Source organism: Bufo bufo, chromosome 6 (assembly GCF_905171765.1).
Source record: "Bufo bufo chromosome 6, aBufBuf1.1, whole genome shotgun sequence".
Taxonomy (NCBI): Eukaryota; Metazoa; Chordata; class Amphibia; order Anura; family Bufonidae; genus Bufo; species Bufo bufo.
In genome coordinates this window covers 313,430,839-313,457,364 of record NC_053394.1, presented here as the reverse complement: position 1 = coordinate 313,457,364, position 26,526 = coordinate 313,430,839, and the positions used below count along the sequence as shown (strand labels likewise).

General features: G+C 44.5%; 1 protein-coding gene across 2 annotated transcripts in view; it reads left to right on the top strand.

Moving 5' to 3' along the window:
• Window positions 1–2,663: 2,663 nt before the first annotated feature.
• The window catches only part of LOC121005428 (signal transducer and activator of transcription 5B), a 218,877-nt gene continuing 195,014 nt past the window's right edge, over window positions 2,664–26,526 (top strand). For both annotated transcript variants that reach the window (XM_040438192.1, XM_040438191.1), the window contains exon 1: window positions 2,664–3,079. The gene's annotated coding sequence lies outside the window, so the exon portion shown is untranslated. The remainder of the gene's footprint in view (window positions 3,080–26,526) is intronic.

Below are 26,526 nucleotides of genomic sequence, written 5' to 3'. Positions count from 1 at the left end.
ATACAACTTGCCTAATAGTTCTGCACTCCCTGTATTGTTATTTCTTCCTTCGCTGGCTGGATTAATTTTTATATCACATTATACACTGCCCATTTCCATGGTTATGACCACCCTGGAATCCATCAGTGGTGGTCATGCTTGCACACTATAGGAAAAAGCATTGGCCTCTCTGGTGGCCGGGACTGTGGAAGTGCACATAAGTTAGTGCTTTTTCCTATAGTGTGCAAGTACGGCCACTGCTGCTGGATTGCAGAGTGGTCATAACCCCTGGAAACTGGCAGTGTATAATGTTATGGAAAAATGAAGCCATAGGCGATATGGACAATCACATTACATTAGTAAGTGGCTTGTATTAACTTTATCTACATAATAAATGCCATTTGCTGAAGTGAGACAACCCCTTTAAGGAGTTGCACTTTCTCCCTCTAAGGCTACTTTCACATTTGCGGCAGGACGGATCCGACAGGCTGTTCACCATGTCGGATTCGTCCTGCGACTATTTCGCACTGCCGCCGGACTGCCGCTCCGTCCCCATTGACTATAATGGGGACGGGGGCGGAGCTCCGGCGCAGGACGGCGGAAAGCCGCCAGACTAAAAAGCCTGACATGCAGTAATTTTAGTCTGGCGGCTTTCGCCGTGCACCACCGTGCTGCGCCGGAGCTCCGCCCCTGTCCCCATTATAGTCAATGGGGACGGAGCGGCGGTCCGGCAGCACGGCGAAATAGCCGCAGGACGGATCCGACATGGTCAACAGCCTGTCGGATCCGTCCTGCCGCAAGTGTGAAAGTACCCTAAGAACATTTTGATGGGTAGTCAAAGAATTAAAATATTTGTGCAGGAAAGCTTCACTCAGGTCAGTATGAGAGGATTCCTTTCCTTAACTGTAAAGATAATATGTGGCTCCTCTGTATTTATTTGTTAGATTAGAGCGAAGGCCAGAACCTTCACGAATAATCCAGCGCAATAACAAAGCGAAAACTAGAGGGATAGGCGGCTGATTAAAGTGATTGTCTGGATTCCAATGCATAACATTTCATAGACCACAATTATCGCAGCCATCCGTCAGTTTTCACGGGCTTCCTCGTGCTTCCTGTCTGTTTGCTGCTTCATGAATCATTACAATTTTGTGCGACTTCGCTACAAGTTGCGTGAGTAATTTGGAACTGTGATTTGGCCGTGAGGCTGGGGCTACACAGCAATCTTGTCCGTGACATACATTGCGTGACCAAAGATCGCTGCATAGCACTGTAGCCATAGAAATGAATGGAGTATAATGTGATGGAAAAATGAAGCCAGCAAAGGAGGCGATATGGACAGTCACATACTCAGTACTTAAAACAGTTCACTTAAAATGCACACACCACAAATCTAAGGGTACTTTCACACTTGCGTTAAACTTTTCCGGCATTGAGTTCCGTCCTAGGGGCTCGATACGTAAAAGAACTGATCAGTTTTATCCCAATGCATTGTGAATGGAGAGCAATCCGTTCAGTATGCATCGGGATGTCTTCAGTTCAGTCACTGTAACGTTTTTTGTACATGCTGCGGTATTTTCTCCGTCCAAAATTCCAGAACACTTGCCGGAATGCCGGATCCGGCATTATTTTCCATTGAAATTTATTAATGCCGGTTGCAGTACCAAGTGTTCTGTTAAAACAGATCCGGTTTTGCGGCCTGCGCATGCGCAGACCTTTAAAAGTGTGAAAAAGATAAATACCGGATCCGTTTTTCCAGATGACAACCGAAGAGACGGATCCGGTATTGCAATGCATCCGGATCCGTCTACAAATGGTATCGGTTTGCGACTGGACTGCCTGCCGGAATCCAACAACGCAAGTGTGAAAGTACCCGTAGGTGTATGAGGGTTAATAACTTTTTCCCCCACTGATATGTCATAGAAACACATTCACTGACAGAAAACAGAGCTCTTCTATATGGTTAATAACTGATAAATACATTACAAAGTCACAACTCACTGACAGAAAACTTAAATACATTAGAAAGTCACATAACCTGTTGAAAAACATTGAATAAACTTTATTGACCTAGAAATAAAAAGCTCCTTTGCAACCAGTAGAAATAATGTACCCATGCTGCCAAACTAAAGAGCTGCTCCATCCAGCTGGAAAGTTCACGGTCACTCAATCTAGACCACCTCCCTCATATTCAGCGCTGATTGGCCGCTCCCGGAACCTCCCACCAATAGGAACAGTCCCAGCGGTGCTGTCAGCAGTTACTAGCAGGAGGAAAGAGGTGACTTTATTTAACGCCTGATTGGCTGAAGCGCATCATGTGACATTATTTTATTTACACTAACCTCGCTCGGCTCGTCACAGTGAGAACAGAACCGAGTGAAACTGGAAAACGCGAGAACAGCTCTTGTGATCTGAGCAGACAAGCGGCGTTTAGTGTCATACACGTAGTTATCAATAAAGTTTTAGAAATGGGCGTCACAGATTTACAGGACAAGAAGCATTTCAAGTGACGTAAGACATTTTGCTAGAGCGCAAGGTGTCCAGTTGCGTACGAGTCCACAGGTGCGGCCATTTTGTTGGAGCTACAATTCCTTCTGTAGCATTACTTTTTGGTCTTCATAGAAATGGCTGCGGCGTTTACAGTGGTCTGCTGAGCTGTGGACACCTGTTACTTACAACAGATTCCGGTGGCGTAAACAGAACTACTCCGGAGGCATTCTAGTAGGTGTTGCTAGAATGTGAATACTATGCGCGCAGCGCTTACAGCCTGAGCCTACTTCTCTGAGGAGAATGCGCGCGCAGCCGGGGGCTACGGCTGACGGATGGGGGCGTGGTGCTGAGTGACGGCTAGAGCGTTATCGCAGGCAGGTGGCGCTGCTGAGTGCGTTGAAGGTCTCCAGCCTGGGACAAGCCGAGCAGCTTGTATAGCACATATACTACTACAGCCAATGCAGACATAACAACAACCCGTGGATTAAATGTGCAGCAGGCGGAGAAGGAGGAAAAGCAAGGAGACTCAACCTTTCGTTCTCCTCCTCCCCTGGGGGAAGCAGGGACCTATAACACCTCCTCGGGGTAGAGGCTACGGCTGAGTCCCCCTGAGGTAAGGAGCTGTGGGGTGCTGTCAACTCCAGTGGGCTGGGAAGTGTCCGTGTGCAGGACGCTGTCACCTCGAGCGGGACTGTCTGAGGAGCGGTGGCCGCTGTGCCCTGTGTGTGCGGCTGTCACCTTGTGTAGAGAAGTGTGTGAAGTGCTGAGTGCACTCACACTTTATGGCCCTATGTGCTAAGGGTCTGTCTAGGTGAGGGCTGCCATGCCAAGTGGGGGTGCATATGTCAGGGCTGCCATGCCAAATGGGGATGTGTGCATCAGGGCTGGCACTAAGTGGGGGTGTGTGCAGCAGGCCTGAGGTGCAAGTGGGTGTGTGTGTGTGTGTGTGTGTGTGTGAGAGGGCCAGACACTCAGCGGGGGTGGGTGCACCAGGGCACTTGGCGCAGGAGAGTTTGCCGGGGCACTCGGCGGGGGTGCGTGTGTCGGGGCCGGGGGACTCGGCGGGGGTGCGTGTGTCGGGGCCGGGGGACTCGGCGGGGGTGCGTGCGTCTGGGCTAGGGAAGCGTGGGCCGGGGGAGCGTGCGTCGGGGCCGGGGGACTAATTGTATAAATATGTTCTCTTTCTGAGAGTTGTCACATGGTCTACATGTCAGCTGGTGAACCACCAAGTGTTTCTGGGGTTCATTCATTTTTGCACGTTCATGTTTTGTTCAGATATGGGGATCTCAGAGAGTTGGGGTTTTCCCGCCTGTTCTTACCATCATTGGATCCCATTCTATCACATGGGTAGATTATGACTACGTGTAGCAAGTCCGCTGTGGTTTTTTAGCGGCAAATCCTAGCTAAAATCTGCTGCCACCTGAAATGGACTGGTGTTTGTGGCGGCATTGCCGTAGGAAATTACTTAGTACTGTAAAGGGTGAACGCCACTGGTAAAATCCAAACTATAAACTGATATGCTGCCGATCAAAAACCTGAAGCGCATGTCATTTTACGCCATTGGTTTTTCCGCAGCGAGTGGATGAGATTTCTGTGACCTCATCCAGTTTGCTTTTACTGTAAGAGCTACAGAATTTTCACCTGCAATTCTGCTGCGGAGAGTCCACAACAACGTCACGTCGTGGCCTTATCTCTAATGTTTTGTGGTCTTTGCTGTGTATCATGTACTGCAGGGGTGAGATTAACATTTTTGAAATTGCTTGGCTTACTAAGATATGCATGGTGCCTGTGGTGCAGAAAATGATCCCCAATCTCTTATCAAATAAAAATTGTAATATGCCAGATGCACTTTTAGTCTACAAATACATAGTAACATAGTATATAAGGCCGAAAAAAGACATTTGTCCATCCAGTTCGCCCTGTTATCCTGCAAGTTGATCCAGAGAAAGGCAAAAATACCCCTTTGAGGTAGAAGCCAATTTTCCCCACTTAAAGGGGTTGTCCGGGTTCAGAGCTGAACCCGGACATCCCTCCATTTTCACCCCGGCAGCCCCCCTGACATGAGAATCGGAGCAGTTCATGCTCCGATGCTCTCCTTTGCCCTGCGCTAAATTGCGCAGGGCAAAGGCATTTTTAGGAGTTCCGGTGACGTACCGGGGCTCTCCATGGGGCTGCCAGGAACCCCGGTGACGTCACCTGCACTGATGGGCGGGATTTAGCTCTGCCCTAGCCAGTAAAATGGCTAGGGCAGAGCTAAAGCCCACCCCTCAGAGCCGGTGACGTCACCGAACACACTGCTGGGCGGAAGTTACCGCCCGGCAGTGTGTTATTGAAAACAAAAAAGCCCGTGCATCGCGCAGGGCAAGGGAGCGCATTGGAGCATGAGATGCTCCGATGCTAGCCTCAGGGCGACTGTCTGGGTGAAAAAAAGGGTATGTCCGGGTTCAGCTCTGAACCCGGACAACCCCTTTAAAGGGTTTCTACCACCAGAAATACTGTTATGTAGTCGACTGATATAGCGATGCGCTAATGTCAGCACTACATAACAGTATGTTTCTAACGTTAGTCCCTGCAGCCGTTTTTGTTAAAAAAGCACTTTTATTATATGCTAATGAGCCTCTAGGTGCTATGTGGGCGTAAAATCAGCACCTAGAGGCTCCGTCCACTCACCCATTATGCCGCCCAGGTCCAGTGTTGTGCCCGCCCAGCTCCTCTTGATTGATGGCACGGTCCGCCGCATTTGCTGCCGAAATCCTGCGCCTGCGCCGTTCACTTCTGTCTTCGGCGCAGGCGCAGTGAGTGAATGATGCGATCCTGGTGCCGGATTCCTCACTGCGCCTGCGCCGACTACGTAACAGTGAGGAAGCCGGCATCAGGAGAGCGGCCTTCACTCACTGCGCCGAAGACAGAAGTGAACAGCGCAGGCGCGGTATTTCGGCAGCGATGCGGCGGACCGTGCCATCAATCAAGAGGAGCTGGGCGGGCACAACACTGGACCTGGGCGGCATAATGGGTGAGTGGACGAAGCCTCTAGGTGCTGATTTTACGCCCACATAGCACCTAGAGGCTCATTAGCATATAATAAAAGTGCTTTTTTAACAAAAATGGCTGCAGGGACTAATGTTAGAAACATACTGTTATGTAGTGCTGACATTAGCGCATCGCTAATGTCAGTCAGCTACATAACAGTATTTCTGGTGGTAGAAACCCTTTAAGAGGGAAAAAATTCCTTCCCGTCTCCAATCAGGCAATCAGAATAACTCCCTGGAACGACCCATCTCTAGTAGCTATATCCTGTAATATTATTACACTCCAGAAATACATCCAGGCCCCTCTTGAATTCCTTTATTGTACTCACCATCACCACCTCCTCAGGCAGAGAGTTCCATAGTCTCACTGCTCTTACCGTAAAGAATCCTCTTCTATGTTTGTGTACAAACCTTCTTTCCTCCAGACGCAGAGGATGTCCCCTCGTCACAGTCCTGGGGATAAATAGATGATGGGAGAGATCTCTGTACTGATCCCTGATATATTTATACATAGTAATTAGATCTCCCCTCAGTCGTCATTTTTGAGTGAATAACCCTAAGGCTACATGCACACGACTGTATGTGTTTTGCGGTCCGCAAAATAAAACGGTTGACATCCGTATGCCATCTGTTTTTTTTTGCGAATCCATTGTAACAATGCCTAAAACGGACAAGAATAGGACATGTTCTATTTTTTTTTTTTTACGGGGCTACAGAACGGACATACGGTGTGCTGTCTGCATTTTTGCAGACCCATTGAAATTAATGGGTGCGCATCCTATCCACAAAAAAAAAACGAAACGGACACAGAAACAAAATACATTCGTGTACATGTAGCCTAATTTTGATAATCTTTCAGTGTACTGTAGTCCCCCCCCCCCCCATTCCAGTTATTACTTTAGTTGCCCTCCTCTGAACCCTCTCCAGCTCTGCTATGTCTGTCTTGTTCACAGGAGCCCAGAACTGTACACAGTCCTCCATGTGTGGTCTGACTAGTGATTGGTAAAGTGGTAGGACTGTGTTCTCATCACGGGCATCTATGCCCCTTTTGATGCAACCCATTCTCATTGGCCTTGGCAGCAGCTGACGGCTTAGTTTGCTGTTCACTAAAATTCCTAGGTCCTTTTCCATGTCAGTTTTACCATTTAGTATGTACGGGTGACTTGCATTATTCCTTCCTATGTGCATAACCTTACATTTGTCAGTGTTAAACCTCATCTGCCACTTATCTGCCCAAGCCTCCAATCTATCCAGATCCCTCTGTAGTAGTATACTGTCCTCTTCCGTGTGAATTACTTTACACAGTTTAGTGTAATTTTCAAAAATGTATATATTACTGTGCAAGCCTTCTACAAGATCATTAATATATAGAAGAGAATAGGGCCCAATACTGACCCCTGTGATACCCTACTAGTGACAGTGATCCAATCTGAGTGTGTACCGTTAATAACCACCCTCTGTTTTCTATCAATGAGCCAGTTACCCACATACAGACATTTTCTCCCAGTCCGAGCATTCTCGTTTTATATACTAACCTTTTATGTGGCACTGTATCAAATGCTTTGGAGAAGTCCATATAAACGACATCCATTGATTCGCTGCTGTCAAGTCTAGAACTTACCTCCTCATAGAAACTGATTAAATTAGTTTGACATGACCAATCCCTCATGAAGCCATGCTGATATGGTGTTATTTGCTTATTTTCATTAACTACTCCAAGATAGCGTCTCTTTCACATTAGCGGTAGGGCAGTCCGGCAGGCAGTACTTTTTGTCTGGCTGCCTCTCACCGTGCGCTGCCGCCGGAACTCCGCCCCCGCCCCTAGTATAGTCAATGGGGATGGAGCGGCAGTTCGGGGGCACACGTGAACTAGCTGCAGGACAGATCCGACAGACTGCCGGACTCCCCTGCTGTAGTGTGAAACTAGCCTTAGAAAACCTTCAAACAGTTTACTCACGACAGATGTTAAACTTACCGGCCTATAGTTTCCAGGCTCTGTTTTTGGATATTGGCACTACATTTGCTATGCGCCAATACTGTGGAACAATACCTGTCAGTATAGAGTCCTTAAATATCAGAAATAAGGGTCTGGGTATGTCATTACTTAATTCTCTTAGGATACGGGGGTGTATGCCATCTGGTCCTGGCGATTTGTCTAGTTTAATCTTTTTAAGACGCCTCTGTACTTCTTCCTGGGTCAGACAGGGCACTTTTAATGGGGAATTAACTTTTACATTCTGCATTTCATCTGACAGTTACATTTTCCTAAAAATATTTAATAGCTTTGCTTTCTCCTCATTGCTCTCTGCAACTCCCCTTTCATCACTTTGTAGAGGGCCGACACCTTCAGATTTATACTTTTTAACATTTATATAATTGAAGAATTAGATCCAAGCTTAATGCATGTTTTAATAACATGAAAACCTGACCAGAACCAAGCTTGGAGCATGAAGAACCTGACCAGAACCAAGCTCGCAGCATGAAGAACCTGACCAGAACCAAGCTCGCAGCATGAAGAACCTGACCAGAACCAAGCTCGCAGCATGAAGAACCTGACCAGAACCAAGCTCGCAGCATGAAGAACCTGACCAGAACCAAGCTCGCAGCATGAAGAACCTGACCAGAACCAAGCTCGCAGCATGAAGAACCTGACCAGAACCAAGCTCGCAGCATGAAGAACCTGACCAGAACCAAGCTCGCAGCATGAAGAACCTGACCAGAACCAAGCTCGCAGCATGAAGAACCTGACCAGAACCAAGCTCGCAGCATGAAGAACCTGACCAGAACCAAGCTCGCAGCATGAAGAACCTGACCAGAACCAAGCTCGCAGCATGAAGAACCTGACCAGAACCAAGCTCGCAGCATGAAGAACCTGACCAGAACCAAGCTCGCAGCATGAAGAACCTGACCAGAACCAAGCTCGCAGCATGAAGAACCTGACCAGAACCAAGCTCACAGCATGAAGACCTACTAACACAACACTAAACTTGGTATTAACTAATAGACCTGACAGAACAACACACTGCAGGTTGCGGCACATCTAGGAAACAGTGACTATAAGATAAGAAACTTGCAATTGTCATTCAAACAAGTTTTCTTTCAGGGGGCAAGAAATAACAGCATTAATATTACTAAAACAGGAAGGTCGTGAAAAAGCACTGAAAACTATAAAGAGAAAAACAGAACATGTAAAAGACAGATAAAGGCAGCCAGGCTGGAGACAGAGAATCATTGTCAAAGAGTAACTTTTTACCATATATATATAACTGAAGAACAGTTTAGGGTTAGAGTTGGCTCTTCAGAGTGATTAGGGAGGAGTTGTAAAGGGCAATGAGGAGACAGCTAATTTATTAAATATGTTTCTCCACTGTATTCACTGAGGAAAATAAACTGTCAGATGAAATGCAGAATGTAAAAGTAAATTCCCCATTAAAAGTGGCGTGTCTGACCCAGGAAGAAGTACAGCGGCGTCTTAAAAAGATTACTGAATATAAATTACTGGATCTAAATGACATACACCCCCGTATCCTAAGAGAATTAGGTAATGTCATAGCCAGACCCTTATTTCTGATATTTGCGGACTCTATACTGACAGGGAATGTTCCACAGGATTGGCGCATAGCAAATGTGTGCCAATATTCAAAAAGAGGTAAAAAAACAGAGCCCGGAAACTATAGGCCGGTAAGTTTAACATCTGTCGTGGGTAAACTGTTTGAAGGTTTTCTAAGAGATGCTATCTTGGAGTACCTCAATGAGAATAAGCAAATAACGCCATATCAGCATGGCTTCATGAGGGATCGGTCATGTCAAACTAATTTAATCAGTTTCTATGAGGAGGTAAGTTCTAGACTTGACAGCGGCGAATCAATGGATGTCGTACAGTCAGGTCCATAAATATTGGGACATCGACACAATTCTAACATTTTTGGCTCTATACACCACCACAATGGATTTGAAATGAAACAAACAAGATGTGCTTTAACTGCAGACTGTCAGCTTTAATTTGAGGGTATTTACATCCAAATCAGGAGAACAGTGTAGGAATTACAGCAGTTTGCATATGTGCCTCCCACTTGTTAAGGGACCAAAAGTAAAGGGATAGAATAATAATCATAAATCAAACTTTCACTTTTTAATACTTGGTTGCAAATCCTTTGCAGTCAATTACAGCCTGAAGTCTGGAACGCATAGACATCACCAGACGCTGGGTTTCATCCCTGGTGATGCTCTGCCAGGCCTCTATTGCAACTGTCTTCAGCTCCTGCTTGTTCTTGGGGCATTTTCCCCTCAGTTTTGTCTTCAGCAAGTGAAATGCATGCTCAATCGGATTCAGGTCAGGTGATTGACTTGGCCATTGCATAACATTCCACTTCTTTCCCTTAAAGGGCTTCTGTCACCCCACTAAACTTTTTTTTTTTGGGTACTTATAATCCCTATACTTTGATTTATATTACATAATGTATTATGTAATATATTATGTATTATGTTATATTAATCATTTTGGTTCAGTAGATACTGCAAAAAACAGACTTTTATAATATGCAAATTACCTGTCTACCAGCAAGTAGGGCGGTTACTTGCTGGTAGCAGCCGCATCCTCCTCTCATAAAGACGCCCCCTCCTCATGTTGATTGACAGGGCCAGCGGACGCGCTCGTTCTCTGCTGGCCTGTCTGCATTCAAAATCTGGCGCCGGCGCCGTACCTGTCTTCAGTTGGCGCAGGCGCACTGAGGGGAGGACGCTCGCTCGGCCGCTCCATCCTCAATGCGCCGGTGACGTCACATCTACACCTGGCGCAGGCGCACTGTGGATGGAGCGGCCGGGCGAGCGTCGTCCTCTCAGTGCGCCTGCGCCGACTGAAGACAGTTACTGCGCCGGCGCCAGATCTACTGAACCAAAATGATAAATTACATTATGTATGGATAAATCGCAGTATAGGGATTATAAGTACCCAAAAAAAAGAGTTTAGTGGGGTGACAGAAGCCCTTTAAAAAAACTCTTTGGTTGCTTTTGCAGTATGCTTGGGTCATTGTCCATCTGCACTGTGAAGCTCCGTCCAATGAGTTCTGAAGCATTTGGCTGAATATGAGCAGATAATATTGCCTGAAACACTTCAGAATTCATCCTGCTGCTTTTGTCAGCAGTCACATCATCAATAAATACAAGAGAACCAGTTCCATTAGCAGCCATACATGCCCACGCCATGACACTACCACCACCATGCTTCACTGATGAGGTGGTATGCTTAGGATCATGAATAGTTCCTTTCCTTCTCCATACTCTTCTCTTCCCATCACTCTGGTACAAGTTGATCTTGGTCTCATCTGTCCATAGGATGTTGTTCCAGAACTGTGAAGGCTTTTTTAGATGTCGTTTGGCAAACTCTAATCTGGCCTTCCTGTTTTTGAGGTTTACCAATGGTTTACATCTTGTGGTGAACCCTCTGTATTCACTCTGGTGAAGTCTTCTCTTGATTGTTGACTTTGACACACATACACCTACCTCCTGGAGAGTGTTCTTGATCTGGCCAAATGTTGTGAAGGGTGTTTTCTTCACCAGGGAAAGAATTCTTCGGTCATCCACCACAGTTGTTTTCCGTGGTCTTCTGGGTCTTTTGGTGTTTGAGCTCACTGGTGCGGTCCTTCTTTTTAAGAATGTTCCAAACCAATTGGTAATAGAAGCCAATTGTCCCATTACTTTTGGTCCCTTAACAAGTGGGAGGCACATATGCAAACTGTTGTAATTCCTACATTGTTCACCTGATTACTGAGATTGGGTCACTGTCACTAGTGGGGTACCACAGGGGTCAGTATTGGGCCCTATTCTCTTCAGTATATTTATTAATGATCTTGTAGAAGGCTTGCACAGTGAAATATATATATTTTTTTCCAGATGACACTAAACTGTGTAAAGTAATTAACACGGAAGAGGACAGTATACAGCTGCAGATGGATCTGGATATATTGGAGGCTTGGGCAGAGAAGTGGCAGATGAGGGTTAGCACTGACAAATGTAAGGTTATGCACATGGGAAGGAATAATGCAAGTCACCCGTACATACTAAATGGTAAAACACTGGGTAACACTGACATGGAAAAGGACCTAGGAATTTTTGTGAAACGCAAACTAAGCTGTAGAAACCAGTGTCAGGCAGCTGCTGCCAAGGCCAATAAGATAATGGGTTGCATCAAAAGTGGCATAGATGCCCGTAGAACATAGTCCTACCACTTTACAAATCATTAGTCAGACCACACATGGAGTACTGTGTACAGTTCTGGGCTCCTGTGAACAAGGCAGACATAGCAGAGCTGGAGAGGGTTCAGAGGAGGGCAACTAAAGTAATAACTGGAATGGAAGCTATTCTGATTGCCTGATTTAATGGAATTATTTTCCTCTAAAATTAGGAAAATTGGCTCATACCCCTATGGATGAACTTGCAGGATGACAGGCTGAACTGGATAGATGGATGTCTTTTCTCGGCCTTACAAACTATGGGGGTCATTTATTAAGACCGGTGTTTTAGATGTATTTCTGGATAATAAATGACCCCCTATGTTATGTATGGAACATGGTTGGCATCTGTGTTGTCAGTGGTTTTCTTGGACCAGCGTCACAGGGAGAAAAAAACAGCTCCCCTTCCCCCTGGCTGTGAAGCTCTCCGCTGTGAAGGAGACCCCCATTGAGAAACCCGGCTGTCTCCTCCTCCCTGTACCAATACTCTAAATGAACATATCGGGCACCAAAAACAGCTGGGGACACAGCGCTGGAACTGAGGGGTATTTAAAAAAATATAATAAATTGCTGGCATCTGTAGGGGCCGCCCTATTTGGTAAGCATACTAGTTTCTACCACGTAATCCCAGGAAAGGTTAAGAACAGCTCAGGCACGATGGCCGCCCCCAGAATCATGTTTAGAAAATAGAAAAACTGGAGAGAGAATGGTGACACATTTCCTTTAAAGGGACAGTGTCACCTGGATTTCACTTACTGAGCTATTAGCATCACCACATCAGTCTCCACGATTTACATTAAAACATACCAGTATTACTGCCCTGTGTCTTTTCATTTGTCTAGAAAATAGCTTTTAATCATATGTTAATTACCGCGATAAGGAGCCCATTATCTCGGAGCCCAGCACCGCCCCACTGCTAATTTATTCACTGCTTATCATTGACGTAATGTGTTTGTTTGCGCCCGAAATCTCGCACATTTCCGGGTCGAGTGAAGCTGGCAAATGCGCACTTCGTTCTGTGAGGCCGATGTCAGTACACCGCGCGGGCACTGAAACGTGTATCCACGGGCGCAACAAACCCATTACGCCGGCGATGAGCAGTGAATAAATTAGCAGTGGGGCGGTGCTGGGCTCCGAGATAATCGGCGTGGCTGGGCTCCAACGGCCGGAGGGACAGCCCCTTGGGCTCCTTATTGAGGTAATTAACATATGATTAAAAGCTATTTTCTAGACATGAAAAGACACAGAGCAGTGCAGGTTTTGTGGTGATTTTTGGCCAGAGTTATCAAAAATCAGTAAGTTTGTTACATTATTATCCTGCTATTTAGCCAGTACGTGATATTGCGTAACTTGTTTGGTGCTTCACTTCCTTTTCAAAAACTTTTGCTGAACTTGCTTCACAGAAAATAAAGGGAAAGTACGAAAGAACAGCACGGCCTGCGCCTATACAATGGCTTTTTGTTCTAATTCATAAGCTGTATTGTATTCTATAGATTATAATTCAGTTCCCGTGCGTGGATCTCAGAGCTGCGCCTGAGCCTGTACAGACTCGGGGGAATATAACTGTGTATACATAATGCCTCCATATTGGCCACCGTATGGATAAACACCGCTGCCTTGTGCAGCAGCATAAACCCGGTGGCGTCAGGCATACATTTTGTTGCATGACATTTTGGCCCCTTGCACACGACCACGTCCAGATTTTGTTCCGCAAATAAAGGATCTGCCAAATACAGACACCCTCTGTGTGCACTATGCATTTTTCTTACTCCCATCACTAGAAATTACTACAGGCAGGTCCATAAATATTTGGGACATCAACACAATTCTAACATTTTTGTCTCTATACACCACCACAATGGATATGAAATGAAACAAACAAGATGTGCTTTAAATGCAGACTGTCAGCTTTAATTTGAGGGTATTTACATCCAAATCAGGTGAACGGTGTAGGAATGACAACAGTTTGCATATGTGCCTCCCACTTGTTAAGGGTCCAAAAGTAATGGGACAATTGGCTTCTCAGCTGTTCCATGGCCAGGTGTGTGTTATTCCCTCATTATCCCAATTACAATGAGCAGATAAAAGGTCCAGAGTTCATTTCAAGTGTGCTATTTGCATTTGGAATCTGTTGCTGTCAACTCTCAAGATGAGATCCAAAGAGCTGTCACTATCAGTGAAGCAAGCCATCATTAGGCTGAAAAAAAACACAACAAACCCATCAGAGAGATAGCAAAAACATTAGGTGTGGCCAAAACAACTGTTTGGAACATTCTTAAAAAGAAGGAACGCATCGGTGAGCTCAGCAACACCAAAAGACCCGGAAGACCACGGAAAACAACTGTGGTGGATGACCGAAGAATTCTTTCCCTGGTGAAAAAAACACCCTTCACAACAGTTGGCCAGATCAAGAACACTCTCCAGAAGGTAGGTGTATGTGTGTCAAAGTCAACAATCAGGAGAAGACTTCACCAGAGTGAATACAGAGGGTTCACCACAAGATGTAAACCATTGGTGAGCCTCAAAAACAGGAAGGCCAGATTAGAGTTTGCCAAACGACATCTAAAAAAGCCTTCACAGTTCTGGAACAACATCCTATGGACAGATGAGACCAAGATCCACTTGTACCAGAGTGATGGGAAGAGAAGAGTATGGAGAAGGAAAGGAACTGCTCATGATCCTAAGCATACCACCTCATCAGTAAAGCATGGTGGTGGTAGTGTCATGGCGTGGGCATGTATGGCTGCCAATGGAACTGGTTCTCTTGTATTTATTGATGATGTGACTGCTGACAAAAGCAGCAGGATGAATTCTGAAGTGTTTCAGGCAATATTATCTGCTCATATTCAGCCAAATGCTTCAGAACTCATTGGACGGCGCTTCACAGTGCAGATGGACAATGACCCAAAGCATACTGCAAAAGCAACCAAAGAGTTTTTTAAGGGAAATCCCTTACCTGACCTGAATCCGATTGAGCATGCATTTCACTTGCTGAAGACAAAACTGAAGGGAAAATTCCCCAAGAACAAGCAGGAACTGAAGACAGTTGCAGTAGAGGCCTGACAGAGCATCACCAGGGATGAAACCCAGCATCTGGTGATGTCTATGCGTTCCAGACTTCAGGCTGTAATTGACTGCAAAGGATTTGCAACCAAGTATTAAAAAGTGAAAGTTTGATTTATGATTATTATTCTATCCCATTACTTTTGGTCCCTTAACCGCCTCACGTCCGCCCATAGGATATAAACGTCCTATGGGTGGACGTCTATTTCTGACAGCACGTTTTAAAACGTCCTGTCAGAAATAGCAGCTGCACGCTAATCGTGCAGCTGCTGATCGGGTTGCCCGCTGTCAGTGACAGCAGGGCAACCCTAAGACAAGGCAGGGACAGTGCCCAGGTGTCCCTGCCTTCTAGATCGCTGCAGACACAGCGCTCACCGAGCGCTGTGTCTGCAGAGAAGGAAGCGCTGTGCGCTTCCTGTTCCGGCCCGGCGGTCATGTGACCGCCGTGACCGGAGAGTGCAGGGGCTGTGTGAGGTCTCTCAGAGACCTCGATCAACCCTGCTGTGAGGCTGTACAGCGCTGGATTGCTGCTGTACAGCCTCTCTAGGGGTGCATTTGTCCTGTAACTGGGGCTACTATCTCAGCCCCAGTTACAGGAGAAATCAACTGTGAAAAAAAAAAGAAAAAGTGAAGCAAATGTCCCCCAGAGGTCTTGTATGACCTTATGGGGGACGAAAAGTGTAAAAAAAAATAAAAAAAATAAAGGGTTGAAAAAATAAAATAAAATAAAGTTTCACATGTAAAAAAAAAAAAAGTTCCCAAGTTAGGAATAAAAAAAAAAAAATTAAAATAGAAAAAATAAAGTAAAATAGACATATTTAGTATTGCCGCGTCCGTAAAAACCAGCTCTATAAAAATATCACATGACCTAACCCCTCGGGTGAACACCGTAAAAAAAAAAAAAAAAAAACGGTGTCAAAACAAGCAATTTTTGTCACCTTGCATCACAAAAGGTGCAACACCAAGTGATCAAAAACGCGTATGTCCCACAAAATGGTACCAATAAAACCGTCACCTCATCCCGCAAAAAATGAGCCCCTACATAAGAAAATCTCTCAAAAAATAAAAAAACTATAGCTCTCAGAACATGGACACATTAAAACATAATTTTTTGGTTTCAAAAATGCTATTATTGTGTAAAACTTTAATAAATGAGAAAAAGTATACATATTAGGTATCGCCACGTCCGTAACAATCTGCTCTATAAAAATGTCACTTGACTGAACCCCTAAGGTGAACGCTGTAAAAATAAATAAATAGAAACTGTGCTAAAACAACCAATTTTTTGGTCACCTTGCCCCATAAAGTGTTATATTGAATGATCAAAAAATCATATGTACCCAAAAATAGTACTAATAAAACTGGCACCTTATCCCCTAGTTTCCAAAATGGGGTCACTTCTTGGGAGTTTCTACTGTAAGGGTGCATCAGGGGGCTTCAAATGGGACATGGCATCTAAAAACCATGTGGAGTTCCTTTCCTTCTGCGCCCTGCCGTGTGCCCATACAGCAGTTTACGACCACATGTGGGGTGTTTCTGTAAACCGCAGAATCTGGGTAATAAATATTGAGTTTTGTTTGGCTGTTAACCATCGATGTGTTAGAGAAAAAAATTGATTAAAATGGAAAATCTGCCAAAAAAGTGAAATTTAAAAATTTGATCTCCATTTTCCTTTAATTCTTGTGGAACGCCTAAAGGGTTAACAAAGTTTGTAAAATCGGTTTTGAATACCTTGAGGGGTGTAGTTTCTACAATGGGGTCATTTATGGGGGTATCCACTATGTAGGCCCCACAAAGTGACTTCAGACCTGAACTGGTCCTTATAAAGTGGGTTTTGGCAATTTTCTTAAAAATTTGAAGAATTGCTTCTAAACTTCTAAGCCTTCTAACGTCCTAAAAAAATAAAATGACATTTCCAAAATGATGCCAACATAAAGTAGACATATGGGGAATGTTAAATAATAAATATTTTATGAGGTATCACTTTCTGTTTTAAAAGCAGAGAAATTGAAATTTAGAAAATTGCGATTTTATTTAAATTTTTGGGTAAATTTGGGATTTTTTCATAAATAAAGGTGAAATATTTTGACTCAAATTTATGACTATCATGAAGTACAATGTGTCACGAGAAAACAATCTCTGAATGACTTGGATAAATAAAGGCGTTCCAAAGTTATTACCACATAAAGTGAGATATGTCCGTTTTGCAAAATTTGGCCTGGTCAGGAAGGGGGCAAAGGGCCCAGATGGGAAGTGGTTAACATGTGGGAGGCACATATGCAAACTGTTGTAATTCCTACACCGTTCACCTGATTTGGATGTAAATACCCTTAAATTAAAGCTGACAGTCTGCAGTTAAAGTACATCTTGCTTGTTTCATTTCAAATCCATTGTGGTGGTGTATAGAGCCAAACATGTTAGAATTGTGTCGATGGCCCAATATTTATGGACCTGACTGTATTCTTCTCCGTAATACGGACGAGACTCTAATTTCATCCATATCAGTGACCTCAGTGTGCTGTCCACTTTTTTTGTTGCACACCCGTAGAAATAAATGGGTCCGGATGCAGACCAAAACTACGTGTTCATGAGGCCAAAAAAAGGTAGTAATACCTTTATTTAAAAGGGCATCTGTCAGCAGAATTGTACTCATCAAACTGGCTGACCTGTTACACGTGCACTTGGCAGCTGAAGACATCTGTGTTGGTCCCATGTTCATATGTACCTGCATTGTTGAGAAAAATGAAGTTTTAACATATGCAAATGAGCCTCTAGGAGCAACGGGGGCGTTGCCATTACACCTAGAGGCTCTGCTCTCAATCCTCTGCATGCCAGGCAGTGTAAACGTGATCATGCCTGCCTGGCCCTGTCAAAGTGCAGAAGGCAGTTGCAGAGGGAGCTGAGCCTCTAGGTGTAATGGCAATGCCCCTGTTGCTCTTAGAGGCTAATTTGCATATATAGAAACTTTATTTTTCTCAACAATGCGGGCATATATGAACATGGGATCAACACTGATGCCTTCAGCTGCCAAGTGCACATGTGACAGGTCAGCCAGTGTCATAGCTACAATTGTTTGCTTGATCACTGCTTTGTTATTGATTGGACAAATCAAGGGATCACTTAGTTTTGACTGATTATGCCATTCTGATGACCAGCGGGTGCTCCATCCCTGTACAAAGCATGCGCCAAACACGCTGCCGGGAGGCTTCAGAGCCAGTGGTGAGTAGATCTTCACTGCCTGTCCCTGTCAGTCAAAGTGGTGGGAGCACTGCAGGGAATGGAAGGGAGCGGAGTCTTGGGTGCAACGACACAGCCATCATTGCACCCAGGGGCTAATTAACATAAAACTACTGATGGGGCCACATTTTGAAATAGGACAAAGACCATTACACAGTACTGACAAGTGTGCATCTCGCATGTAAGTTGGATTCATAATGATCTAGTGACTGGTTCCCTTTAACTGTCCTAGCCCACCAGGTATAGTGTTATTAACTCCACTGCTCTAGACTACCTGACGGTGCTAATATTAACCTCTTCACAGCCATAGACTATTAGGCATACCAATATTAACCCTTTCACTTCTCTAAAAGAACAGTGCCCAGTTCCCAAACTGTCCTGCAAACTATCTGCCAAGGCTTAGGCTACTTTCACACTAGCGTTTTTACTGGATCCGACAGGGTTCAGCAAAAATGCTTCCATTACTGATAATACAACCGTCTGCCTCCGTTATGAACGGATCCGGTTGTATTATCTTTAACATATTTTTAACATTGCCAAAACGGATCCGTCATTAACTCCATTGGAAGTCAGAGAAAACGAATTCGTCCCCATTGACTTGCATTGGGGGTCATGACGGATCAGTCTTGCTCCGCATCCCAGGACGAAAAGCAAACTGCAACATGCTGTGGTTTTCTCTCTGGTCTGGGAACGCAACCAAACGGAACGGAATGCATTTTGGAGCTTTCCATTTTGTTCAGTTCAGTTTTGTTCCCATTGACAATGAATGGGAACCAAGCGGAAGTGTTTTTTTCTGGTATTGAACCCCTATGATGGAATTCAATACCGGAAAACTTAAACACTAGTGTGAAAGTACCCTTCAAACACAGTTGCTATGGCTTGTGTGTCTCTGGCTAAGAAGAGAAGAAGACGGAGGGGCGGTCCTTGACACTGCATGCCTGCATTAGGCTTCAGAGTGAGGAGGCGTGTCTCTCAGTAATCCAATCTGATTGGCTGGCAGGGAGCTGCTGGCTACAGCAAGTGTGTATGGGAAGTGAGGGAAAGCAGTTTTGGCCTCAGAGAACTGTCAGGAGCCATCTTGAGAAAGTCCTCATATTGTAAATGTTTAAACAGCTGTAACGAAGGCTACTTTTTACACTCGCGTTTTGTGTGGATCCGTCCTGGACGGATATGTTCAGATAATACAACAGTCTGCATCCATTCAGAACGTATCCGTTTGTAATATCTTTAACATAGCCAAGACTGATCCGTCTTGTACACCATTGAAAGTCAATGGAGGACGGATCAGTTTTCTATTGTGCCAGATTGCGTCAGTGAAAACTAATTCGTCCCTATTGACTTACATTGTGTGCCAGGACGGATCCGTTTGGCTCAGCTTCATCAGACGGACACCAAAACACTGCAAGCAGCGTTTTGGTGTCCATCTCCATGGTGGAATGGAGGCAAACTGAGGCATTCTGATACTTTTACATATAGAATGCATTAGAATGCAAACTGATCCGTTTTAGACCGCTTATGAGAGCCCTGAACGGATCTCACAAACGGAAAGCCAAAACATGTGTGAAAGTAGCCTAAGGGAAAAACTCAAGAAAAACAGTGATAAGTGAAGAAACTAAAGATAGCTTTATGCATAATGCTGCAGCAGCAGTAACATATGCTAAAATAGATTTTTTGATGAAAACATGACAGTTACCCTTTACCATAGCCAAGATGGATCCGTCATGAACTTAATTGAAAGTCAATGGAGGACTGATCCGTTTTCTATTGTACCAGATTGTGTCAGTGAAAACTAATCCGTCCCCATTGACTTGCATTGTGGGTCATGACTAGAGATTAGCGAATTTCCGCTTATAAAATTCGTTCACACTTCGTTTGGGGGTAAAAGGTGAATTGCGTGATGGATTACAACGGACCATAATGCAATTCTATGACGGAATGCCTTTAGAGGCATTCTGTTATTCATTCCGTCATAATAGAAGTCTATGGCCTGCATAATGGATCTGTCCCGTTTCCGTTATGCAGGAGAGGACTTCTCTGCATAACGGAAATGGGACGGATCCGTTTTGCAGCCCATAGACTTCTATTATGACGGAATGAATAACGGAATGCCTCTAAAGGCATTCCGTCATAGAATTGCATTATGGTCCGTGGTAACGCAATTCACTTTTTACCACCAAAGTGTGAGCGAATGTCAAAATATGAAATTCGCTCATCTCTAGTCATGACTGATCAGTTTTGCTCCGCATCTCAGGACAGAAAGCAAACCACAGCGTGCGGTTTGCTCTCCGGTATGAGAACAGAACAGAATGCATTTTGGATCATTCCGTTCTGTTCTGTTACGTTTTGTCCCATTGACAATGAATATAACAATTTCCATTTGTGAAAGGGATGTGTCCCTACACAGTTCCACTGCATTGCGCATCCGCAATACACTCAGCCAGCACCCCCATAGAAATACCCATTTTACATGCTCTATTTTCTTGCGGAGCTGTGGACCGGAAGATCGGGGGCGCACTCTGGAAATGCGGATAGCACATAGTGTGCTCTTCGCATCTCTTACGGTCCAATAGAGAATGAATGGGTCCGCACCCGTTCCAGATAATTGTGGAATGGATGCGGACCCATTCTACGGACGTGTGATCAGTTTCCAGTTATCAGTTTATTCATAAATTTCTAAGAATAACAGAAGACTGGCGCTAGAACAATCAAAAGTAGACTGGGGCGAACTGGGAACTTAAGGTGGCCCTAGAAAAGAAACCTAAAAGTGGCCCTATGTTGTAGGGGCGTCTAAATTGACAGAGGGTGAGACAACACTAGTAGACGGGGTCAGCAATACTATAGTGCAAAATACCATCCCAGCAGAAACATATACCACAGTGCAGCACAATAAATTGCCCCAAAAGCTGTCCTTCTGCGGTGGCCACCAGTAGATGCCATTTTCTGTCCTCTTCCTCCAGTTGGCTCTGATTTAAGATATGGAGCAGGGGCTTATGAGATGAGATGTGGGCCACAGCAGCTGAACTCAGGAGGGCACGTGCGGTCACTGGCCGGGTACATGAGGACCTGATTCTCAGTTAATTACTGTTGAGAGCCCATTATGTACCCGGGCAGCAGCCCACTGAGAAAATTTCCCTGTAAGATTTATGGCCAGTCCTCCCCTGAAAGTAGACTTTTTTCTCCTTTTTGTGGAACATTTAGGATGCAAGGGGACTGAATGCCTTGAATAACTATATGTCGGATGGACAAAGCTTTAGATGTCAGATGCACAAATCCAGGAGCCAAGTTAACCAGAGTGATCAACAATATGAACTTTCATCAGAAGAAAAGCTCTAATGCTGATCATAGGCCATCAATCTTAAAATCCTGGTCAACTCCTTCAAGACTAGTTTTTTTGTTTTACTTTTTTACATTTTTAGACCAGAAATATTGGCACATGTTGGTGCAACAAGTCACATTTTCAACCATGCCTACTTTCCCATGACAAAAAAAGAACTATAAAATATGAGATGTGACGTTTTGCACCAAAATTGTAGAAAAATGGGGCATAGAGTAAATAGTGAACCTCGGCCATTACCTTTGGGATATTTGCTGTGATTTGCTGCATAATCCACCCATAGACGATCAGTTATCTGCCTGTTTTGCTCATACATTTCTGGGAGGAATAGCAGAGGAATGGCACAGCCCAGTGTACTATAAAAACATGGGGTCATTTATGATGAGAAGTATGCCGCCACTTGGCGTACTTTTAATGCAGATTCAGTCGCAAAGTGAATTTGAGGCCGAATCTGCAAATTTCCCCCACTCATGCCACTTTTCTAGGGCTGTTTTTGATGTAGAAAATGACTTAAATCTATGCCAGCAAGGGAGTTGGCATAGATTTAAGCTAGTTGCATGGCTAGTGCCTTAGTTATGTAGAGGCAAACATAACCAAGGCGGATCAAGTGCCCGCGCAGGGTTATTAAGACCAGCGTCTAAAACACCAGTCTTGATAAATGACCCCAATGATGTTTGTCATGGGGAATACAAGTATTTATTGAAACAGATGTGTCTGGAGAGCTGTCATCTTTCATTTAAAGGCACCATTGCATTGAATTTTTTTAATTTTAATTGCTTCCTGCAAAATTAAAGGGGTTTTCTGAGGTTGTAATACTGATGACCAATCCTCAGTATCTCACCGGTGTGGGTCCGACACCGGGACCCTCGCCAATCAGTTGTTCGAGAAGGCAGTGCCGTGGCCTTTTCTCACCTTTCCCTAGGTCAGTGACAACACGTTCATCGGTCACGGGGCATAGGCACAGGTCAGCCCCACTGAAGTGAATGGGGCTGAGCTGTGACACCAAGCACAGTCGCTGTACAGTGTACAGCGCTGTGCTTGGTAAGCTGTGAGAAGGCCGCGGCATTCACAGGAGCACTGGTGCCTTCTCAAACAGCTGATCGGTGAGGTCTCGGGTGTCTGACCCCTACCGATCAGTATTAAAATCTTGAAAACCCCTTTTAAGGAACATTTTAAATAGTCTTCAGTCTTCACCTATCTTGCTGGTAGTGCTGAATATGGCATAAATCTGTTTCTGATGTCTGTCTGCTCTCCTTCTCCCTGCTGCTCTCACTAAGGGCTTTCACGGATCCGTTGTTCTATATCCGAGTTTTTTGTTTTTTTTCGCTCTGATTTAAAGGGAACCTGTCACCGGGATTTTGTGTATAGAGCTGAGGACGTGGGTTGCTAGATGGCCGCTAGCACATCCGCAATACCCAGTCCCCATAGCTCTGTGTGCTTTTATTGTGTAAAAAAAACGATTTGATACATATGCAAATTAACCTGAGATGAGCCGGGGGCAGGACTCATCTCAGGTTAATTTGCATATGTATCAAACAATTTTTTTTACACAATAAAAGCACACAGAGCTATGGGGACTGGGTATTGCGGATGTGCTAGCGGCCATCTAGCAACCCACGTCCTCAGCTCTATACACAAAATCCCGGTGACAGGTTCCCTTTAAGTCCTCTTCTATAATGTTATTCCTCAAAACATATCCGCATGCGATCCGTTTTTTTGTGGATCGGAAACGGGAAACGGTAACTTATTAATCACCAAGCGCATGAGCAATATCGGTTGGGCATGGCATTTCTACAGTATGGATCCGCAAAATACGGATGAAATACCGATGACATACGGATGTGTTCCGTGTGCGTTCCGTATTTTTTGCGAAACCATTGACTTGAATGGGGCCTCGGACCGTGATTTGTGGACAATAATAGGACATGCACTACATTTTGCCGGAATGGAAATACGGAAATGGAATGCACATGGAGTACCTTCTGTTGTTTTTGCGGACCCATTGAAGTGAATGGTTCCGCATACGGTCTGCAAAAAAAACAGAACGGAAGCGGAAATAAAATAAGTTCGTATGCATGAGCCTTAAAGGGACACTGACAGGCCTTCTGAGCATAATTAGCTCTTTATATGCCCCCCTAGGTCTTATAATAAGTTCCCAATTCATATAAGTATTATCCCTGTGCGCATTATAAAACGTTAAAAATAATCTTTATAATCACCTCTCCTTTCTGCCCAAGGGGCGTTCTTTGTGGCGCATTTGTGCCCAGCCGCGTCCCAACTGCCGGGTCCTTAGACACGCCCATCTCATTAGTATTCACTTGGCGCAATGTAATCCCGACGAGCGAGGGTGCCGGGCGCATGCGCATGATCTCCGAATGTCGGGGACTGAGAAATACCGCCCAGCGAAGTGAATACTAATGAGATGGGCGTGTCTAAGGACCCGGCAGTTGGGACGCGGCTGGGCACAAATGCGCCGCAAAGAACGCCCCTTGGGCAGAAAGGAGAGGTGATTATAAAGATTATTTTCAACGTTTTATTATGCGCACAGGGATAATACTTATATGAATTGGGAACTTATTATAAGATCTAGGGGGGCATATAAAGAGCTAACTATGCTCAGAAGGCCTGTCAGTGTCCCTTTAAGGCCTCTTGCACATGAACGTTATTTTTCTTTGCCATTTAAGTTATGTTTTTTTGCGTTCTGTATATGGTCTGTATACGGAAGCATTCATTTCAATGGGTCCGCAAATAAAACGGAATGTACTCCGTATGCATTCAGTTTCCGTATTTCCGTTCCGTTCAAAGATAGAACATATCCTATTAGGGCCTGCACATCACGTTCCATGGCTCTATTCAAGTCAATGGGGCTGTAAAAAAAAAAAACTGAACAGATACGGAATGCATTCGTATGTCTTCCGTATCCGTTCCGTTTTTGCAGAACAGTCTATTGAAAATGTTATGCTCAGCCCAATTTTTTATGTAATTACTGTATACTGCATATGCCATGCTTCGATTTGCGATCCGCAAAAAATGGAAACCAAACGGAACATCAAAACGGAATGGAAGCGAAACGGAAACACTACTGGAACAAAAAATGAAAAAACTGATCCGTTTAAAACGAACCGCAAAACACTGAAAAAGCCATATGGTCGTGTGCAAGAGGCCTTAGCCAAAGAGAAAGGAGGTGGAGAGCAGACAGACAACAGAAACAGAGGCAGATCATTGTGTAGAGGGGGAGAGACTCCAAGGAGGGCAGAACACATAGATTATAGATAGGGACGAAATCACACACAATACAGTTTGCTGGGTTAGAAAACAAAGACTGTGTACACACGTAGAGGAGAAGCAGAGCACCCAGGGCAACATCTGCAGAGAGAGGGGAATCTCACTCCTCAGCATAATTGTCAGCACAAGTAAGAAGAGGTTCCTCATGATTTGTAGAAAGGAAAATAAGTCCAGGGAGGAATCTCTGCTGACACATGAGAGCTAGTGAAGGCAGCAGCATCCTCGCACACCTCACATGTAGCATGTGATACTAGAAAGGAAATCACTACATGTGAAAAGTATAAAAATTAGAAGTTACAAACGAAATATTAGGGGTGCTGTAAATGAATGAATGAAGATTGCATACTAAGGCTTTGTTCACATTCATGTTGGAGATTGTTATATTCTGTCACAAAATGCAGACTGCCCTCGTTGTTGATAGAATTGGCTTCTCCACTATTTTCATTGTTTTGCTTCTATGAATTTCTTTATTTTTTTACAGAAGGTTTCCACCGACATTTTATAAAAATCATTTTGTCAAAAGGTGTCTGTTGCCTTTAATGCTTACAGCTTTGGCTAAAGGGATGTCTTGTGTAAAGGTTATATTTGGGACCATTTATTTCCTGTGGTTTATTTAATGCACTCTTCTACTATACTCACCATCACATGCCAACATGTTGCCTTAAAGGGGTTGTCCAGGATTTTGATATTGATGGCCTGTCCTCATCTTGGATCTCCGCCGATCAGATATTGATGGCCTTTCCTGAGGATAAGCCATAAATACCAAAATCCTGTACAACCCTTTTAAAGAAGACCTTTCACTGGTCTGGACATTAATATATAACCAGCGGGTTGTGTAGGGCATACTGATGGCATGTTACAGCGCTTACTATTTTTTCTATGGGCTGCTCCGTTTGCCCGCTGTGGCCCCCGTATTGGTTTCCCGCTTGGTATGTAAATTCATACCATCGTTACAGGGAGGAAGAGACGATCGGGTTTCTCAATGGGTGTCTCCTTCTCCCTGACTGACGCTCTCCTCTGCGATTGGACCGCTCACAGCCAGGGAGAAGGAGACGCCCATTGCGAAACACGGCCATCTCCTCCTCTAATGAGTCAGAAAAGAAATACATTTGTATGGGGGGTGCTTCTTTAACTATTGTTAGTGGTTTGGGTATAGGAGGTGATGTCTGTATATATACACTTGTCTACAGAGGTGGCATACCTTTACAGAGCATCACCCTTAGGGCTCATGCACACGACCGTATGTATTTTGCGGTCTGCAAAAAATGGATCCGCAAAAAATACGGATGACGTGTGCATTCCGTATTTTGTGGAACGTAACAGCTGGCCCCTAATATAACAGTCCTTTCCTTGTCCGTAATGCGGACAATAATAGGACATGTTCTATTTTTTTGCAGAACGAAAATACGGACATACAGAAACGGAATGCACGTGGAGTAACTTCCGTTTTTTTTTTGGCGGATCCATTAAAATGAATAGTTCCATATACAATCCACAAAAAAAAACGGAACGGGCACAAAAAGAAAATACGTTCCGTTCGTGTGCATGAGGCCTTAACATGAGGCAAATAAGTGTTGAATACTTTATCATTTGCCTCTTGGTTACTACTTTATTAAAGGTAATTGTGTGCATATGGGCCACAAGTGTCCCTGGAAACTCTACTGCAATGTTAGCACCCATAGAAGACTATAGATAAGGGAAGTGATCTGTTCTAAAAATATTTTCACTTTTGTAGCTTCGGCCGCCGACTAGAATCCTTCAGACCAAATGCTGTATTTGTTGATGCAACAGTTGGATGAAATGTCCTCCCAGCCATTTGTTATGTGGTTCTAGTTCTCTGTGGTGGCATGCTGAAAAATAGTTCTCCTCCTTTCATGAGTCC